An 18,736-nucleotide genomic window follows, 5' to 3' on the forward strand; every position below is an offset into this window, starting at 1 on the left:
GCCTGGTGATGCAGAGAGAAAAGAGTGTGTGGCCAAGAATAAAAACTCTGTGTATATCAAAACACACATGAAAAAATTATCTCAAGAATGGGAGATGCTGAACAAAAAGAGAAAAAACCCAAGAGAATAGAAGCAAAGATAATAAACAACCACAGACAGACTCAGATGCTCTCTCTCCCATTAGAGATGACTTTACCAACGTCTATTATCTCACTGCAAAGGTACGTAGGCAGGTGTGACTCAGCATCAGACCAAATGCAGCCTGCTGTTTTATGTATATTAAAATAGAGAAGTGAATAACTGTATATTGTACCTGAATTAGTAATTGCAAGGGACTGATTCCAAAAGGTCCTAGGGATTTAGCCATGGAAATCCCACTGATCTGCAGTAGTGCCTATGCACCTACATTCCTCAGGCGCTTTAGAAAATCTGTCTGTATGTACTGGGCTCCAGGGAAAAGTCCACTGCTATTATTATGATTTTAATACCTTGTAATGTACTCAATTTTATACAAATTTACACAGTAGTATTTGTCAGGTCATGCTTGTTGCCACTGAAGTGGAAAGCTCAAATTGGTGTGAATTACTGAAACTTAACATCGTACTTTGAATTACGACTCTTTATATTTACATGAGAGTGTCCTTTGAGTCACATCTGGGTTTTGTGCTGTTTACAAACTGCTCTAAAAAGCTGAGCTGAGAATATACGCAGTTAGTTCAGTATGTCAAACAGAGGAATAGAATTTAGCTCTATTCTTAAACCATGATTATTTATGTAGCAGGCATGTTGGCCAACAAAAAGAATGAAAGCTGACATGCATGAAAATAACCAGTCTGCTCATACATGAGATATGCTTGCAGTGGTCCCAGCAGGAGCTTGAAGAGGACTGCGTAAATTGTGAAACAAAGGGTGTATAGTTAATGCACACCAGAGATGACCACTTGTGGGGCTACTTAATGCTACAAATCCCACATGGTGATGAGGCTGTGAAAGAGCAGAAATCACAGACTGGGTAAGGTTGGAAGGGACCACAGTGGGGCATAAGGTCCAATCTCCCTGCTTAAGCAGGATCATCCTGGAGCACATGGCACAGGATTGTGTCCAGATAGCTCTTGAATATGTACAGTGAGGGACACTCCACAACCCCTCCAGGCAACCTGTTCTGGTGCATGGTCCCTTGCATAAGAGTTCTTCCTCATATTGAGTTGGAACCTCCTGTGCATCAGTTTCTGCCCACTGCCTCTTGTCCTATTGCCCAGCACCAGTGAGCAGAGCCTGGCTTCAACCTTTTGGCACCCTCCCTTCAGAGACTTAAAGACATTGATGAGATCCACTCTCAGTCACCTCTTCTCGAGTCTACACAGGCCCAGCTCCCTCAGCCTTTCCTTGTAAGAGAGATGCTCCAGTCCTGTAATCATCTTCGTAGCCTCTGCTGGACCTGCTTCAGGAGCTCCATGTCTCTCTTGCACTGAGGAGCCCAGAACTGGACACAGAACTCCAGATGCGCCTCACTAGGGCTGAATAGAGGGGCAGGATCACCTCCTTCCACCTGCTGGCAATGCTCTGCCTAATAGAGCCCTGGAGAAAGAAAGAAAGAAAGATCTCAGAAAGCTACAGGAGCACGTGTGCCATGCTCTGGGAGCACATGGCTGTTGGTACTGGGTGTGGGCTGGTGCATCAAGTTATCAGTTTAACCCTAAAATGCAAACTAAGTACAAGAAGACATGTAGCTGTATAGATTATGCATGCCCAAAGACAAATTAACAGAAGATTACATTTAAAACAACTTACAGCTGGGAAATGAGGTAATCAGAAGTGTGAATGCATTAGTACTGTGAGAGCCACAGGCCTTGATCTGATGCCTGCAGACGTATCCATTGGCATATGTGCTATGAAAACTATTACTTGATCACATATAATGGTTTTTCAAAGGGTGCCTACATTGGTTGTAGGCATGGACATAGACTGCTGGATGAGACAGATGATCAATAATTAGTTTTAACCATTTTTTCTTAAGAAATGAGTATTTTGTTATTTTCTGCTGGCCAGTCCTCTCTCTAATGACTTTAAATCTATTAGACCATCTAATCTAAACTTGATGTGGGGAAGGAAGAAATAGTGTGTGTCCTCAGAACCTTGATAGGTTGGCTCAATCAGCATATTAGGCATCAGAGAATCGCTCACTCAAAATGAAGCAGGTTCAGTTAACACTGCATTTCACAGTCTATTTGTCACTCTTAGTGCTCCTCATATGCAGTCCTAGCAGCAGGCATGCACCAGATAAGGAATTTTCACAGTGCCAGGAATTTTCTTTTGGCAACTTCTGGTCTTATCAACCAAATACCTTGCAAATACAAAATAAGTTTTACAATAATAAAGGGAAAGATAAGTGTTGTTATCTATATGCTATGGAAAAGGATCTAAATATACAGTGCCACCAATTTTGTGTGCTTCTATAATAATTTGTGTAAAATGGGACACAACTAGATTTTTCTGATGTTCCAAGTACTGAACATTCTCAGAGAGAGCTGAAACAGGTCAGAACCACTGACAGGGCCATCCATCCTGTGACCTTGGGAAGGCAGATCTCTTAGTGCTGCTCTTTTGCACTGTTGTGTTGTATGAGTGCGTCTCTGCTAGAATATGTATTGTTTTGTGTGACTTGTTATATTTGTCTCTACATAATACAGTGGACTCAGGTGAGGCTGGAAACTGAAGAAATTTGGAATAAATTACTGCTTTTTCAAGACAGAGTGTAAGTTGTGGAAAGGTGAGAATCTTGGCATTGAGAGTGTGAAGAATATCTTACTCCACTTAATAACAAGCTACTATGAGAAGCAGTTTCTCCGCTGTCTGTATCTGACAGTGTCTCTTGCTCTCTCTTGCATCCACCTTTCTCTAGCTCACATTTCTGAAGTCCTGCAAACTCTTCAGTTTTCCAAGATCCATCTCACAATGCCAAGGAAGGCTGATGGAGTAAAGCAAAACTTTTTTCTTTAACACCTACATTTCTCTTACTGTCTTCTCATTTTCCCTTTTCCCCATGGGAAAGAATCTATGCGATGAATATTTCTCAGACATCTCTCATGGTCCTGTCTAAGGGAGACAGGAAAAAGGAATAAAACAGACAAAACATGAGAACTTTTGCAAAGATGAAACCAAGAGGGTATTTGGTACAATAAAAATGCAGCAGGATGAACAGAAGGATCATTATGGAACAACTTGCTGGTATGGCCATCTCCTTGATGTTGGAGGTTATCAATTTATGGAAGTTTTTATGGGATCAGAATCCTAAATATTTCTCATATTTTGGGCTACTTCTATTAAACTGTCAGCTCAAAATTGTCAGGGTTTATGAAATAATTTCTAATTGGTCTAATTTCTTTATATATACCATAGTGTCATCTATAAAATCTACTAAAATCTACAAAATATATAAAATCTTGGTTTGAATAGGCAATTGGAAGGTGCATTTTAAAGCTTATCTGTCCTGTTCCTTATACAGGAAACCTTCTGGTATATTGCTCTTTTCATTACTTATATAACATTCCACCACATATAGACTCAAACCAGCAAGTTCATATAAAGAGTAACTCTATATAAACTGTGAGAAAATGAGACAGGAGACTGCAAAGGTTTTGTTAATATGGTGATGAAACCAAAAGTTTTCTTATAAAGCTGATACTAAACTATTTTGGGTTTTAGATGTACATAATATTATGTGGTCAGAATGAAGGTGCCTTATCCCATATTGCACTGTTATTGACATAAATAAAATTTATGTGCAATATTTTATTTCATTTCATAAAATTAATCCAAGAGCAAAACTGCATAATCTTGTGTGGCAACATAACTTTGTATTCATGGCTGATTTTTTCCCCCTTAACACAGAAAAATAATGTGGGTTGATGCAGTGTCCTGACACAATAGAGGCTAATGAATAGAGCTTGCTGTGCTCAAGAGACTGCAGTTCAATTACTAGTGGTGCCAATCAAGTCAGAAATATTAACCATGGTAACAGCAGTTTTGAGTTACATGGAATGGGGCCGTGGCTTCTTGGGGAAGATTGCCTCTTGGGAGGGAAGGGGGTGCTCACAGCAAGAGTTGCAGAAGGTCAGAGCTGCTTCTTTATGGCAAAGGAGAGCAAGACAGCTCATGCCACAGGAAGGTTTCTGCTGTTTTTGTACCTTTTCATTGCAAGTGCACCTGAGAGTTCATAATACATAAGTGCGACTAACTGTGTGATCCACACATAACCTATAGAATTGGATTTCTTATGTATAAGTGTACAACAGTTAGTTAATCATGTGAAAGATAAATTATAAATCAGATTAGGTCCTAAGCTGGAGTAAAATGTTGCTGAAGTCAGTGTGACTGGGCTGAATTACACCAATCGATTCTGTAGCTTTTTATGAGGATTTACTTAATATAGTGCATTTGTTCTGCTGGCTGGTGATCAGAGTGAAGATCCCTTGATGGGATACAATGGCAGTGTTATGTATTACTAGCATGAACAGGAAGCAGCTGGCATCCTGTTCAGAAAACAATCTCGGTTTTTATTGCAGAGAACAATATTGAAAAACAGTGTGTGTGTGATGGGCCTAATCCTTTAAAAATGTGTGAGTTTGGATACTATCCCTTTTAATTGGCTAGTCACTTCTGGACTAAATCTAGATTCGTCTCTTTTCACAGAAAGCTCTTCTGCTGTTTGTCCTTTGGAATACAGAGAAAACCAGCTAGAGCCCCAAAATGGCTTTTTGCACCTGCCCGCTGCCTCTCCCTCTCTTCCAGCTGGTGAGTATGCTCAGTTGTGGAGTGCTTTTCCCCTTCTCTTATTCATGAAGAGATGGCACATCTCTTTGGTCAGCATCACTGAAACATTTTCTATTCTTTGTCTTGGATGCCATTAAAAAAGCCAGCTGTTAAGGATGGTTACTGTGTTGTTGGAGCTTAGCTTCATTGTTAACTGAAACTTCTGTAAAAATTTAGGATGGGTTTCTTAAGACTTGAAGAGTAATAGCAGCCTATAGATGAATTTGAATCTGACTGCAAAGCGGTGAAAATAGTATTTGATACCTTTTCTGAAGATTTTGGAACATGCAGTAACTATCATGATATCTCTGTAGGGCAAACAGGTGTTGTACGTGGACAGGGCAGCTGGATTATAGAGGTTTCTCTTGTATAGTTGAGGCATCTGAAATGGAGTCATGCCAGCTCAGTCTCATCACTACAGGCCCCTCTTTTAGTCAAACACTGCAATCTGGAGGGATGTTTCACCTCAACCATCTTAAAGCCTATCCCAGGTTAAGAGGAAGAAATGTCTCCAGAAATGGATCTTAGCGACAATTTGTCAATGCACGTTTAGGTTCTAAAGCCAGGTGACCTGAAGTGGCTTGATGAATGTGTCTGATAAGGTAGGAAAACTAGCAGTAAAAGAAGTGAGGGCAGGCAAGGCTTTGTAGTAACTGAGTCTGTGTTCCAGCTGACAGGAATTGAATTTTAATCCCACTTTTAACCTACTGTCTATTTGACCTGAGACAGGGTAATTTCTATCATTATCTCCTTTTTACCTCTCTTCTTCCTCCATGCTCAGTCTACCTTGAGTATTGATCCTTATTCAGTGTGGGAGACATTCCCTCTTTTCTCCTAGTAAAGACTGAATCCTGGTGTCTTACTCATAGTAGAAAATGTGAGCCATCTGGTAAAAATGCTCTTAAGTCATTACTGTTTCAATTGCATTAATGACTTTATCAGTGGAAGAGGATGAGAAGCCACTTTCATGTTTCTTAGAGCAACGCCCTAACCACTGGGCTAAACTGTGATTTACTCACTGGGTTGATAAATAACAAATTAATGTGAGACATCACCAAAACCAGATTGAGGATGTTAGTGTTTAGGTTGATTGGCAGTCTCTTTTTAAGACATTTGCTTGAAAAAATGAAAGATTTTAACAAAATATTCAGGTCATGTTTTGACTGGTTCAGAACAGTCCCTGAGGCTAAGGTAGTCTACAGGCTCAGTAGCCACTAGGCTACTGCGCTATTTTCTTGTCAACTCAAGGAATATTAAAATAACAGTAGAGAGTGCCTGAATAGTCTAAATGCCTAGTTCAATGTCTAGGACCTTCTCTTTGGAGAAAAGTGGTTTGGGTTAAAACTGTGTTTAGTGAAGGACAGAATGGAACCAGTCTCTTGTGTCTGGGTAGAGGTGTAATAACTGGAAGAGACTAAGTAAGGAGAGCCATAGATAGCAACATTATCAGCATCTAGCTCTCAAACCCTTATTGCACTCGTTCACTGCAAATCCAGAAATAATTTCAGGATTCTCAAAATTATACTTTTTGGCAAATGCTGTGTGTTATTTCACCTGATCTTGATTTGTCGTATAATCAGCCCACAGCACCTATCGAGTTTCTAGAAATGACTGCTTTAGTAGGCAATATGTGAAAATACAGGAAACAAAAATTTGGAAACTATGCACCCTAAATTGCATCCTTGGCTCTGTTGGCTTCAGTGGAACATTCTGAATTATCTAAGATCTTCATTCCTTTAATTTCTATTTTTCTTCTTCTCTAATGAATCTTTATCAAATAATCGCAACCATTTTGGCAGTATTCTCCACAGTAAAAGTTGTTAATTAGCAAATTAAAAGACACCATCTTAATTTTTTATTTTTTTCCTCAAAAAAATGCAGTTAAAATTTTCTGGTTCTTTGGAGCCCTTCCCCCTCACCTGAGTGGAAGTGTAGGAAAGGAAATCTGTTTAATCTTCACTCTCATACTCTTGATTCACCAGGTGGCCCTTGGGAATTTAAGGGAAAACAGTTCAGCTTGGCAAATAAAATTACAAACTAAGTTTAATGCAATGTTTTAGGACAAATGAGGCTCCATTGTTATTGTCCCTCACTATTGTCTCCCCTCAGCTTCTGTCTGACATATGAAGAAAAGGGCTAGCAAAGTGTTTGTGCTAGAATATGGATTTAATAACAGGGTAACTTTTATTTCTGACCTTATAGCTAAATTTAGTTGAATGATATTCAGGGCAGATCTACTATCAACAGTATATCCTTTTGTATTAACAATATCACACTCACTATAAGGAAAGAAAATATCTCCATAACAAGGAAAAAGTCCCAACAGGCCAACCATCCAAATAAAAATTGAGGGCCTTGAGTCTAGTGTAAACCTCATAAATTGTTTTTCATGTATTTTGTTTTTTCTTATTTAGAAAGGTTAGGACAATAGTTTCCCTTCAGAAAATGTTTGCTATCAAATAATATGAGATACTTAGTTATTTCCTTGTCTGAAACCACAATTCATGGCGCCCAATATGATTTTGCTTGTCCTTTTAAATGATTGCAGGTTACAAGCTATCAATAGTGCACTTCCTTGTAAAAGACAGTTTAGCTTCAGTATCAGGTTTATCACTGTCTTGTGTCTGAATAGTCACTGGCAATAGTCAGGCCAGAATGACAGCAATGCTATGCTTGGTTGAAATATGCAGGATGTTCCCACGTATGGAGCTAAGTTATTCTTTTAACAGGTGAAAGTGAATTCTGTGGTATAAACAAAAAAACCCATGAGCTTCACAGAGGTGATACACCATAAGCTCAGAGGCTGGTGAGCCTGGCTCTCAGCTGGCATAAAAATGAAAGAATTACTGTCTCAAATCAGCATAAAGAGCTGAAGTGAGGCAGAGGCAGATTAGAAGAGTGTGGAAATGGGAATTGCCTTACTGCTGTGACAGTAATTTACCTGCACTGCAGCTAACTTACAAAAACAGGATGTCAGCACCCCATGTGAATGAAGATGCTCATCTCTACAAGGGCAAAGCACAGTGTCTACTTGAGGCAGGAGTGGGAAAAACTATGAGCTGCCTATATCTTACCACATGACTTTCAGCTGAAATGCTTTCTGCTCCAGAAGAAGCTCCTTGGTTTAGAAGACTTATTATTTTCTTGTGTCTCTATCTGAGTGGTTGTTGAGGTGACAGACTTTAGGTCCAGTCTACTACAGAGGAACTGGGAACAAAAGAGTTGACACTGTAGCCCAGAGGAGGAAAACTCTGTAGAGGACAAAGAACAGTCAATACATATCAGCAATTTGAAGAAGAAGATACCAAATAATTCCATTGCCAAGGTAATCATATACATTAACACAAGTTTCAACACCATAGTCTTTCCTATTTAATAGCTAAGAATGGAATAGAAGATATAAAAGGTAGCAAATTAGATAATGGAGGGCAGATCTCAGTGCAAAGAATAAGTACGATCATCTGTGTGCACGAAAATCTTTCTGAAGCAGAACGTAGCCTTGTTAGCAAAGAGAAGATTCCTGAGTGCTATTATCCTGCTGAACACAAAGAGTTAGTCAGGATGTTATTTTGTTATGTGCTTGTCTAGTTGTTGATCTTTCCAGAGAGACAGAACCACAGTCTAGGCCTTGGAACAACTCAAGAATAGTTGTTTGAAGAATTGTGGAGGTGCATAAATACTAAAACTGTTGTAAATTGCAGGGGAATGATTCCATTTTTAGAAAAGAAATGTAACTGCCATTATTATTGTTTGTTTAACAGTCCTGCAGTTTCTTCACAATTTGCACAGATGTGTTCAATTTCAGTCATTTGCCCTGTCAGTTTTTCTGATACATGGTACATCATTTTCTTTAAGATGCCTAAGTGGTGGTGATTAGTGGTGTGTGATGAATGGACAAGGAAACTTTACTTTAAAAGGAAGAATTCACTATGTGTTCTATATGTGAAAGTAAAATGTAGACTCTCCATTGTAAATTATATGTTGCTGTAGTTCCTGCTTTGTGTTATGTTGAAACACCACAGCCCAAACAACATTCAACATGTGCAATGGCTGTAAGATGTTAAAGTAGAAGCAGAGAGCCATATATCAGAATGTCAACATCCTTAACATCCAGTCATTTAATCCCTAGCAGCCTCTGGTACAAGTTAGATTACCCTGGAAATATGTGTGCAGTCTCTCTTTTCAGCAGGATGTCCATGTAAGTATGAGCTTTCTGATGTAAAAACAAAAAACAAACTGTATTTTAAAAGCATTAGCACTGATGTTGGAATGCTTTGGCTCATTTGGCTTACTGAGTTTAAAATGATGTCTGTTGAAATGTTTAACTCTGCCATCTCTTAGTGACTCTGCAAAGGAAGAGTAAACTGCAATGTGGTTTTCATGTCCTTCAAGGTACAAGGACCTGGCTGAGAAGAGCAGCTAATCACTGACCTGTTCAGACTGGAATATCAAGTTAGAGGGACTTTGGAATTAGCTTCCCAGTCAATCCAACAGACCTGATCTAGGGGTGCAAATGGCTGCTAGATGCATGTGCTTAGCGATGCCTCACTTCCATTCTGAAAGGCCTCCTATACTAACCAGTACTATGAGAACAACTATAGCTTGTAGATGATTTTGGTGGTGATTTTTTGTAGGTTAACATTGAAATATTTCTACATTATGTCTACAGAACTGCAAGAGTGACCTGTCGTATGGATAAATGAAGAAAGAAGCAAGGCTTTGACAGACTATATCCACTAATGAAAGGTGGATAAATTCCGTCAAAAGTTCTGAAGATTTGTACAGCACTTGCATCCCTTTCTTTGGCTTGCTTCACCTTGCTTTTCCTTCCTTTCTATCCAGAAGTCAAGCAATTTAACAGAGGATGGAATCACAAGATCTACGCTGGAGTAACAAAATAAGAGCAAAAGATGTATCTGTATGTATAGTGCTGGACTAAGATTTATTCAATGAAACAAGGCAGGCCCAAAATTTGAGAGGAGGTGACAAGAGGCAAACCTCCAGTTCTTGCCTTTGCCAGGATGTTGAACTAGATATAGAAGTATTCCAGGACATATAAACATACAGCTTGGTTCTCCCTAAGCACAGAAAAATCTAACATTGATGAAGTTAGTGAGAAATTAAACAATATGACCTACTATAATCCATGTGGCTACTTTCTCTGACTGAGGTGCTTCCAGGATGCAGATGATGAGGACCAAATGTCACCAGTTCTGCATACAATAGATCAGTAGATTTGTATTCATCAGTGGTTCATGGTCAGTCAATTGAGTCATGGGAGATGGTCTGCAGACAAGTGCTGGGTAATTTTGATTAATTTGAAGAACAGCAATGATCCACTGGCCCTAAATGTTTGGGAACCATCTGCTGAAAGGCAGTTTGTCCCAAAGAAATGTTTGTCCCAAAGAAATGCTGCTGACTGCATCTAGAAAATGACAGATAGTGAAAGAATTTGTGTTTGTGAGGGTTAAAAAGCTCAAGAATGACCAAGAAATTGAAAGAAGGGAGGAGTCTCTATCAGGATTTCTGTCTGTGCAAGTAAAGAGAAGAGAGTTAGAAATACGGTCAATGAGGACAAAACTCACTGTTTGAGGGACTGGATACTACTAATAATACTATGTCATCTTGGAAAAATTATGTCAGTTTTGGAATCCAGACAATTAGTCAGCTTTTCTGGCATTGTGATATTATTTCAGTCACATAACTCTTTGGGAAGGAGCTAGATTTATGGCGTCAGCATCCATTTTCCTGGACAACTAGAAGAATACTCATATGTCACTTAATTTTCTCCTTTTCTCTCTCTGAAATGTCAACATGTCCCTAGATGAAGTGCTTTAGAGAGAGGCCACTGTGAGGCTGCACTGTGATAGTAGACACGTGTGGAGTTAGTACTACAGATCACCCATAATTACAGCTAATTGGGCTTCTCTTTTGAGAACAAAAACATCCACCTGGAACATGCCCCCAACTTCCTTGTTCTCTTTTTAAAAAAGATAGATGAAAGAAACAATGATGGTGAGCAGTTCCTCCAACAACATTATTAATACGGGTTTTTTGTTCTTATAACCATGAAGAAAGGGATTGTGTGCCCCTTTCTTTTAGCCTTTTAAAAATATTAGCTTTTCTAATAGTAAGAAAAAAATACATTCATCGTCTGTGATAAGCCAAATTTAGGTTTAATATGAGTTACTCCTTGCAATTAGAGACAATGTAAAGGTATGTAGAATGATAAAACTGCCATGCACAGCATTGTAGTTTGGCTTCATGAAAAACATGTTTTCCTTACTAAACACTGAATTATATTGACAGTGGAGCCGAGAGGCCTTGCAATCAGGCATTATTTGATCAGGCAGTTCTTGTTGTACTGAACATAGATAGAGAGTTTCTTTAAATACAATAAATAAAAGTAAAATCTTACACAAGGCAGCACAGCTTAGTAATTGCTGTTTTGGAGCTCACGTCGCTGCAGTTATTTAGCTCAGCATTTCATCTCCAGCTGCAGCACAATTTTTGCCAAATATAGATAAATGAAGTTAAAGTTATTGGCAACGACTAGTTCTGTATCCCTGTTTCGAGTTCATAGATTTCATAGGAGAGGCCTTCCTTTTTTTTGTAGCAAGCAATTGTTTTGAACTCTGAACTTCTTCACGTTCCAGTACAACACAGTGTTTTCAGTTCTACTTTATCTACTGGTAAACAGAGAGAATGAGCAGGTTCCCTGTTTGAGAAATATACCACATGAAATGTAAGGGAGGAACAAACTCAGAAACCGAACCTCACTCAGCATATTTTAGGAGTTTAATGTAATCTTGATGCTGAATTTGCAGTCAGGGCCTTTCAGTATGGGATATCTAACTCTACAGTGTGCAAATGTCATTGCTCTCTATGTTGCATGAGATGATCTGGTAGCATGGTCTGATGCAGACCCTCACTGCAAAGTCACTACAAACTACATAAAGATGACTTTTTGGTTTCTTTAGACCTTCTATAGAGAAAAACTCCTTTCATTTGAATTTAATAAATGAGACAATACAAATAAATGATAGAGACATAATATTGAAAATATTCTAAATCTCTATAGAAACATTCATTATTAAACAAACTCAAGAATTTCAAATTTGGATATATAATTCTGTTTCTTTAGATTTTTTCAATTCTATTTCCTTCTTGCTCTTGTGAAAACATATTGTCACTTTTACAGCTGTCTGATGTTTATCTGTAAACAAGTAATAGGGTCAGGAAATGCTGGTCTTTCCCTCTGACCCACCTGGCTGCTTTCCTTTGATCTATGATCCCTTCTGTTAAAAGGGAAATGAAATGTCCTACTGTCCAAAAAGCAAACTCATGGGGCTTTTATTTTGAATGGATATCCATGACAAAACACATCTCAAGTACTGCTGTGAAAAAACACTTCCTTCTTTATGTCCAAACACTAGCCTGGAGTTTCTTTCCACGGAGTTTCTATACTAAAAACGTGCAATTTTTTTGTCCTATGCTACTTTTGTCATGGTAAGTTCACTTGGGACCATAGCTTCAGAAGCAGTAAACTCTAAAATTACATTGGGAAGATGCCTGAAGTTTGCCAGTGAGATTTCAAAGGAAAAACATATTTTCAAAATTAGGAGAGCAAGCACTTATTAATTTTTTTTGTCTGTGAAATTTGCCTGATTCATTCAGAGTGACTGGTTTCAGTTAAAGAACAGGCTTCTCCTTTTTTGTGATTTCTCACCAGCTTTACTTTATATTGTGAGTTTCACTTCACAGATCCTATGTTACCCCATTTTCCAAATGAAGTGAAGTTATAGGCTTTTAAATGGTAAAAAAAATCTCCCAAATACAAAAATCTCTACGCTGTCTAACAAAATAATTGCTGCTGATAACACAGCAGCAAATGAAAATCAGATATTTGTATTTTCTTCCATATTATGGAGGAGAGCAAATATGTTTCATTAGCTAGCACTTTTCAATAGATGTAATGGAATGATCCACTTTTCAGATTGTATTGATTTAGACATTACTTAGAAAAGTTCAACTAAGAACATCTATCTCTTTTGAAATTCATGGGGGCTCACAATGTATAACTTCTTACAATGCTATAAATATAATATTTTATACTGCACTTTTTAATTGAAAAGTGAAGCATATTACAAGTGAATTAGAAATGATGGCTTTTTTCATATAAGAAATGTTGATGAAAACACTATTTTTCACTTTAAAAATATTTTATTACAAAAACAGAACTTCTTTTAAAGAAAACATCTTTTTCCTTGAAGGCTATTTTATGGAAAAAAGGGTACTGTTTCCCATGGAGGAAAAGAAAAATATTTCTCCTTCTATAAATGCCTATAACACAGCAATAAATTTCCAACACAAAATTCAGGATTATTTTAATTAGGACCACTGTTTAAGCCTCATGTTCTCCCTGTAATGTGTGAATAATATGTATTTTACAAAGGACTGGACAGAGATATTACTAGTTATTTAGGCTTATAAGGTGACTTGTGCAATCAAAACAGAACTGCCTGTTTTACATCCCTATCTCCTGTTCACAGTACTAAAACAGCTAAAAATTGGAATTTTTCAATATGGGGAGAAACTGGAGCTTTTCCCAGTACAATTCTCCTTTCTAATGAGAGCAACAAGTAATAGCAAATAATAGTTTTGATGTTCCAGCCAATTTCTCTAGGATTGTTATTCCTGTTACTACTATTGGTGAAACTTCTCACCTGTGGACTCAAAAAGCTTTTTTTTCTGAACATTTTACATGGAGTGTAACTCCAACTAATGCAGCTGTCTCTAATTTACACTAATAAGTGAGGTAGATAGGGATCAGACTCTGTACTAAAGAGGAGGTATTTCTTATGGCTGGATGAGTATCTCTGGTTCCTACTGTCTCTCATGAACTTGACTGCCTCAGATAACTGTACTTTCTCATGGCTACTCATACACATCATTGCCCATGTGATCCAGAATGTATTTTGTAATATTTGAGTCTTCCTGGTTTTACTGAGGAGGGCATCAGTCCATGCTCTCCATGTGTCTGCCAAAACCCATGTATGGCCAGGCCCAGTTTGGTGTCTTATGGTCAGAAGGCAAAGTTTCACAGTCAAATGTAACCATTTCTCATCCTGGTTATTTCCCTCATAGTTAATCAGCCTGACTAGAATGCTGATCTGGTCTCATCTGCTACATAGCTGGGAAGCAGAGAGCAACACCAGAGCCTTTTTTATATGGAGGCTGCATTCCTTCAGCATGTCCGTCCTGAAGAGCAGTTTACCACAGGGTGCACTTGTTTGTACACACAGGGCTCACCTCCCCTGTGAGTGACATAACAACAGCATGATGTGAAAATAAAGTGAAAAACTCTCAGGGACATTCCTCTGCAAAACACATGTGCTCGTACAAATGCACACAAATGAGCTCGTTTGCACACTGAGGCAAATGCAGGCATCTGCACATGTACAGACTCATACCCTGTCACATTTGGCTCAATAGCCTGCGTGGTTAAATAATGTCAATAGCAGAAACTCTTACAGTGCTGACACTTCCTCTGGCTGTAAAATATTTACTGTTCCTTTAAAACTGTGAATAAAAAAAGGTCAGTCTGTATACTGAACAAGGAGTAAAAAAGAAAAAAAATCCTTTTTTTATTAGAAAACACTTGAAACTTATCATGTGCAGCAGATGGGAGTAGAAAATGCAGCTTGAAGACAGTTATATAAATATATCCTTGATGTCTGTTTTGCTTTTCAATTTGCAGTGAAAAGTACAAAGGTAGAGTAGAGCGCCAGTCAGGGCTGCACTGTGTCTCTTGATATCCATTCCAGATGTTGGCTAGACTTTGTGGAGCCAGGCTTATGGCACTGAGGCTGGAGCTAGTTGTCTTTTCCTCCAGGTGTGATGCTTCATGCTGATCCCCCCACATGCTAGCCTGTCTTATCCAAACAGTCTAAGCTCTGTGACAGGCATCTACCACCTTTTTGACCAAAATTCACCTCCCTTCCCCCCCACCTCAACGCTTTCCACCCACCCCAACTTCTTTCAGCTTGATGGGCTCTGCAGACAAGCCCACTTGTCCCTGCCTATCATTCTGTCACTTCAAAAGCAAGCCCCCCTAAAAAAATGAGCTCTGACGTGGTTCTCAAATAATGTTAGTCAGTTAGTAGCTGCTTTGAATATTCCTCTTTGTGTTTTGAGAGTGTCTGGAGGTACTATTTGACACCGAGTATGTCTGCCAAGCCTCTAATGGTAGTTCTCTGTTTGTGCATGCTTGTAAAGGATTTTACACTGTAATATTTTAACTCCCTGATTAAACATTGCTAAGCACAGAAGTATATCATAAATCTCGCAGGCACCAACTCCATTTATCTGAATGTTAGTTACTGTCTACGGTGGGTAAACAAATTACAGCACAGTTTATTACAATATATGGGGCCACGATGTTGCTCTATTAATATCTTGTACCCCCTGGAAATATACCGTTGGCTCACAGTCTGAATTTTTTCTCCCGAACAATTAAAAACAAATTCTGAATGGAGGGTGGGGGGGCGTGTGTGAGAGGGAGGGGGAAGCATCAGGCACTTCCAAGGGGAAACTTGCTGGGAGTAACAATAATGAGCTGCAATATCAAATTACTACTATCCTGGGTTTGAGGTCAGTACATATTGAGTTAGTTGTAAGATATTGAAGTAGAAACTTTTCTAGTTTGGAATGCACTAATGCTGCTTAAGCTGCCAGAAAAACATCTAGAAAACGTTTGAGTTGGAGAGGGCAGAAACAAAGAAGAATGTTAACAAGCAGGAGCACTGGAGTCTCTTCCTTTCCCAGCTACATGCAGCACATTTGCAGAGATCATTCTCATTAACGCTGGCACATGTGAGGTGCATAGAACCTCCACTTGTAGACAGGGGGTGAGCACTGGAGAGATTGGATATTTCCAGATCCATTTACAAAAATAGTCACCTCTAATTTTTTATCAGTTTTCTTACCCCACAAAAATAATCCCAGTTATATGAACATATAGCAATCAGTGGGAGCTCTGTCTTCTCAAAGTGTAGAATAAATGACTGAATAAAGTAGGAATTCTATTGGGAGGCTTTTGGAGGGGCAATTTTAATGTCTTTTAAAATGGTTTGTGATATGTTTCAATATAGAAGTAGGAGCAAAGAAAGAAGTGCTATAAGTTTTAAGAAAATTCATAGCAACTACTAAAAGTAATTTCACTACTAAAAAAGCCAGAATCAAGATAAAAATAGTATGTGTAAATCCCTGTTTACTTTTGATGTCATAAAAGCATCACTGCTGCTTGTCCTGGAGCATGAAGTTGTGGCTAACAGACTGACTACTAGTGGAGCTATCAAATTGGAGATTACTTGCAGTAGTCATGATGGTAAAATAAAATAAAGGGATGCTCCTCTCCTAATTCTGCACTGATGCCTGCAGGGGGGTCACAATCTCTGATACAAGCAGACAGCCCTGACGTCATGTTCTGTGGGAGCAGGAACAGCTAGCTGCTATCTCCCTTTCACGAAACCACAAAACGCCAACATTTTACAGACTGGAAAAGAGTTCATTACTTGCAGGGGCAGGGCAGGATAACGTTCTGATGTTCTTAGCTGGGCTCCAGTGGCCAATAACACAAACACAATCCTTCAAAAAAGCAACCGAAGCTTGGTAAAAATAGAAATCCAAATATTTTTAAAGTTTTTGCATATTGTCAATACTGTAAATCATCATATAAAACTGTATAACAACTGACAAAAATATGTCTGTAACTAATAAAATTAACGCCACAGACTTTCACTTGAGGAGTTTGTCTTCACATCAAAAAAGAAGTAAGGCTAAATTAATTGCTAGCCTTTTCCTACTAAAACCAGTAGGAATCAGCATTTAGGCCAGGGCTGAATTCAATTATGAGATTCTTAAAGAAATGCAAGTGCTATGTTTGTGTCAGTTTGTAAAGATCTTGTTTATATACATACTCATTTCTTGATTCAACAATGTGTTTGGCATTCTGGCCTGATCCACCAAAGCATTCAATCACATGTGCAGGCATGTAGGCGATTTCTTTCAGATCTGTTAAAATATTTACATGCTTAACCTCAAGCATATTGAAGGGCCAAGCCTGCAATGGAATTATTTTTTTTTAAAAGAAAGCCATGCAAGAAAAGCAATGCAGCTTTCAAAGGTACTGCCAGGGCATGTACCAATTCACCACGTCAAAGGGAGCCTGAAGGTGCTGAGCCCCACTTGCCCATGCTCTAATTGACTCCATGCAAGTAAGGAGCTCCAAGGATCTCTCACAACCTGTGTAGGACACAACTCTTGATCACTGAGGTGGAAGGTTCAAATAAAGTATGTCCTGACTTTTAAAAGATTAGGAACATTTTAAGAATAAAATTTGATTCTGCACCCTGAAATATTTTGGGTAATCAAACCAAGACTTTGGAAAGTGTTGTGATCCTGGAAGGACTCACCCAGGACTCAATCCTGTGAAGTAGGGGAGTATTTGTCAGAGGGATGCCAAATAAACCAAAGTGTAATTTCCTGTGGTTGAACATTTGCACCTCAACTGGAACTGATTAAGAAGGTTGAATCTAATAACTGGAAAAAGAGGGACAGGATGGGTCACAGGCTTGCAGAAGTTTTTTGGAAAAGTCAGTTGCTGGTGAGGGGACCCTATGGGGACATCAGAAGATGTTTTGGCAAAATCTGAGAGGTGGGACAGTATGATAGAAAGATAGGAGGAGGAATGAACCTTTCAAGCTGACAGGGGAGAACAACAGAACAGGACAGTTAAGTGCAGGAAAAGGCTTCTTGAAGCAGGGGAGCAAGAGGAAGGTGTGTATGCAGCTTTCTCCCTGGAAGAATGAGTGGATAAACCAGAAGGCAGGCTAGCTGGTGTGTTTGCCTCCTCAAGAAGCTTCCCTTTGCAGGCTGTGAAGAGTAACTGAAGGGCTTACATCTTATGAGTCCTGGAGAGAGGAAGGAAAATAGTCCTGGAGGTGAGCAAGGAAAGATAAACAAGGTCTTCAGACCATCTTAAAATAAGACCTTAAAAGGAGCTACAGGAACCAAGCAGAAAAATCTGGTACTCGGGTTGCTGTGTTGATGTACATGTTGGGGCTTAGAAGGATGTAGACCAAGAAAATGTTTTTTTGCTGAGAGTGCAACACATGTCAGGTAAAGAAAATGAAAAGCTCCCAGTAAGGATGGCTTCATCCTAGGCTATTTGATCAAGAAATTTTGGAGGAAATAAAGAAAGGGAATGACAAATGGCAGTCCTGCTAGACTGATCAGTTGTGACATGGATAATTTTCATCCCATCTTCAAAGATGTGAAAGAGTCTTTTAAGACTCTGATCCATCTGGTGAACATCCATCTGGTGAACTTAAACCTTGGGTGTCATTTATGGTATAGCAAGCTGATCTCTTGATTTCGTATTTACAGACTCGATGGCAAGAGACAAATCTATCAAACACCCAAAGATGTTTGAATGACTTTGTGAACCATCAGTGATTCTGCTATTCTTTTCACAGTACTGAACAGCATAATCATGGACTGGTGAGATTGATGAAGGTTATCAAAAGGGACTGTAATGCTTATTGGTACTATAATATTAAACTCTGTTCTGGCTATATATTGGATTTTTGTGAATATTCACCAAGCATGTTAACTGGCATAAATATTTTGATGCACATTGTGTGTACATAATTCCAAATGTCAGTGTCAAATTAACAACTGTTTGTATTTGCAATGAAAACACTATTGCTTTAATTAAATCAGGGAACAAACCCCAGTAACATAGGGTCTCAGGTTCAAACCTAATTTATACCACTTTTGAGTTTTCAGGTGCCATGAGATTTTCTAGCATCTCTCACAACAAAATCACATTGGAGGCAGTGTATATCTGTCTCAAATCTAT

At 38.7% G+C, this 18,736-nt stretch overlaps 1 long non-coding RNA gene across 1 annotated transcript in view; it reads left to right on the top strand.

Annotated features, from left to right (window-relative positions):
* LOC121666998 overlaps positions 1-11,941 on the top strand; it is a 180,226-nt gene extending 168,285 nt beyond the window's left edge. Inside the window, exons 11-15 of the long non-coding RNA XR_006016872.1 lie at positions 4,693-4,794; positions 7,040-8,137; positions 8,942-9,010; positions 9,482-9,558; positions 9,655-11,941. This is a non-coding gene — a long non-coding RNA (uncharacterized LOC121666998). The remainder of the gene's footprint in view (positions 1-4,692; positions 4,795-7,039; positions 8,138-8,941; positions 9,011-9,481; positions 9,559-9,654) is intronic.
* The last annotated feature ends 6,795 nt before the right edge of the window (positions 11,942-18,736 follow it).

The sequence above is a fragment of the Corvus kubaryi genome, unplaced genomic scaffold, assembly GCF_017639235.1.
Source record: "Corvus kubaryi isolate FWS band 111438036 unplaced genomic scaffold, C.kubaryi_AGA036_p1.0 37354, whole genome shotgun sequence".
NCBI classification, from domain to species: Eukaryota; Metazoa; Chordata; class Aves; order Passeriformes; family Corvidae; genus Corvus; species Corvus kubaryi.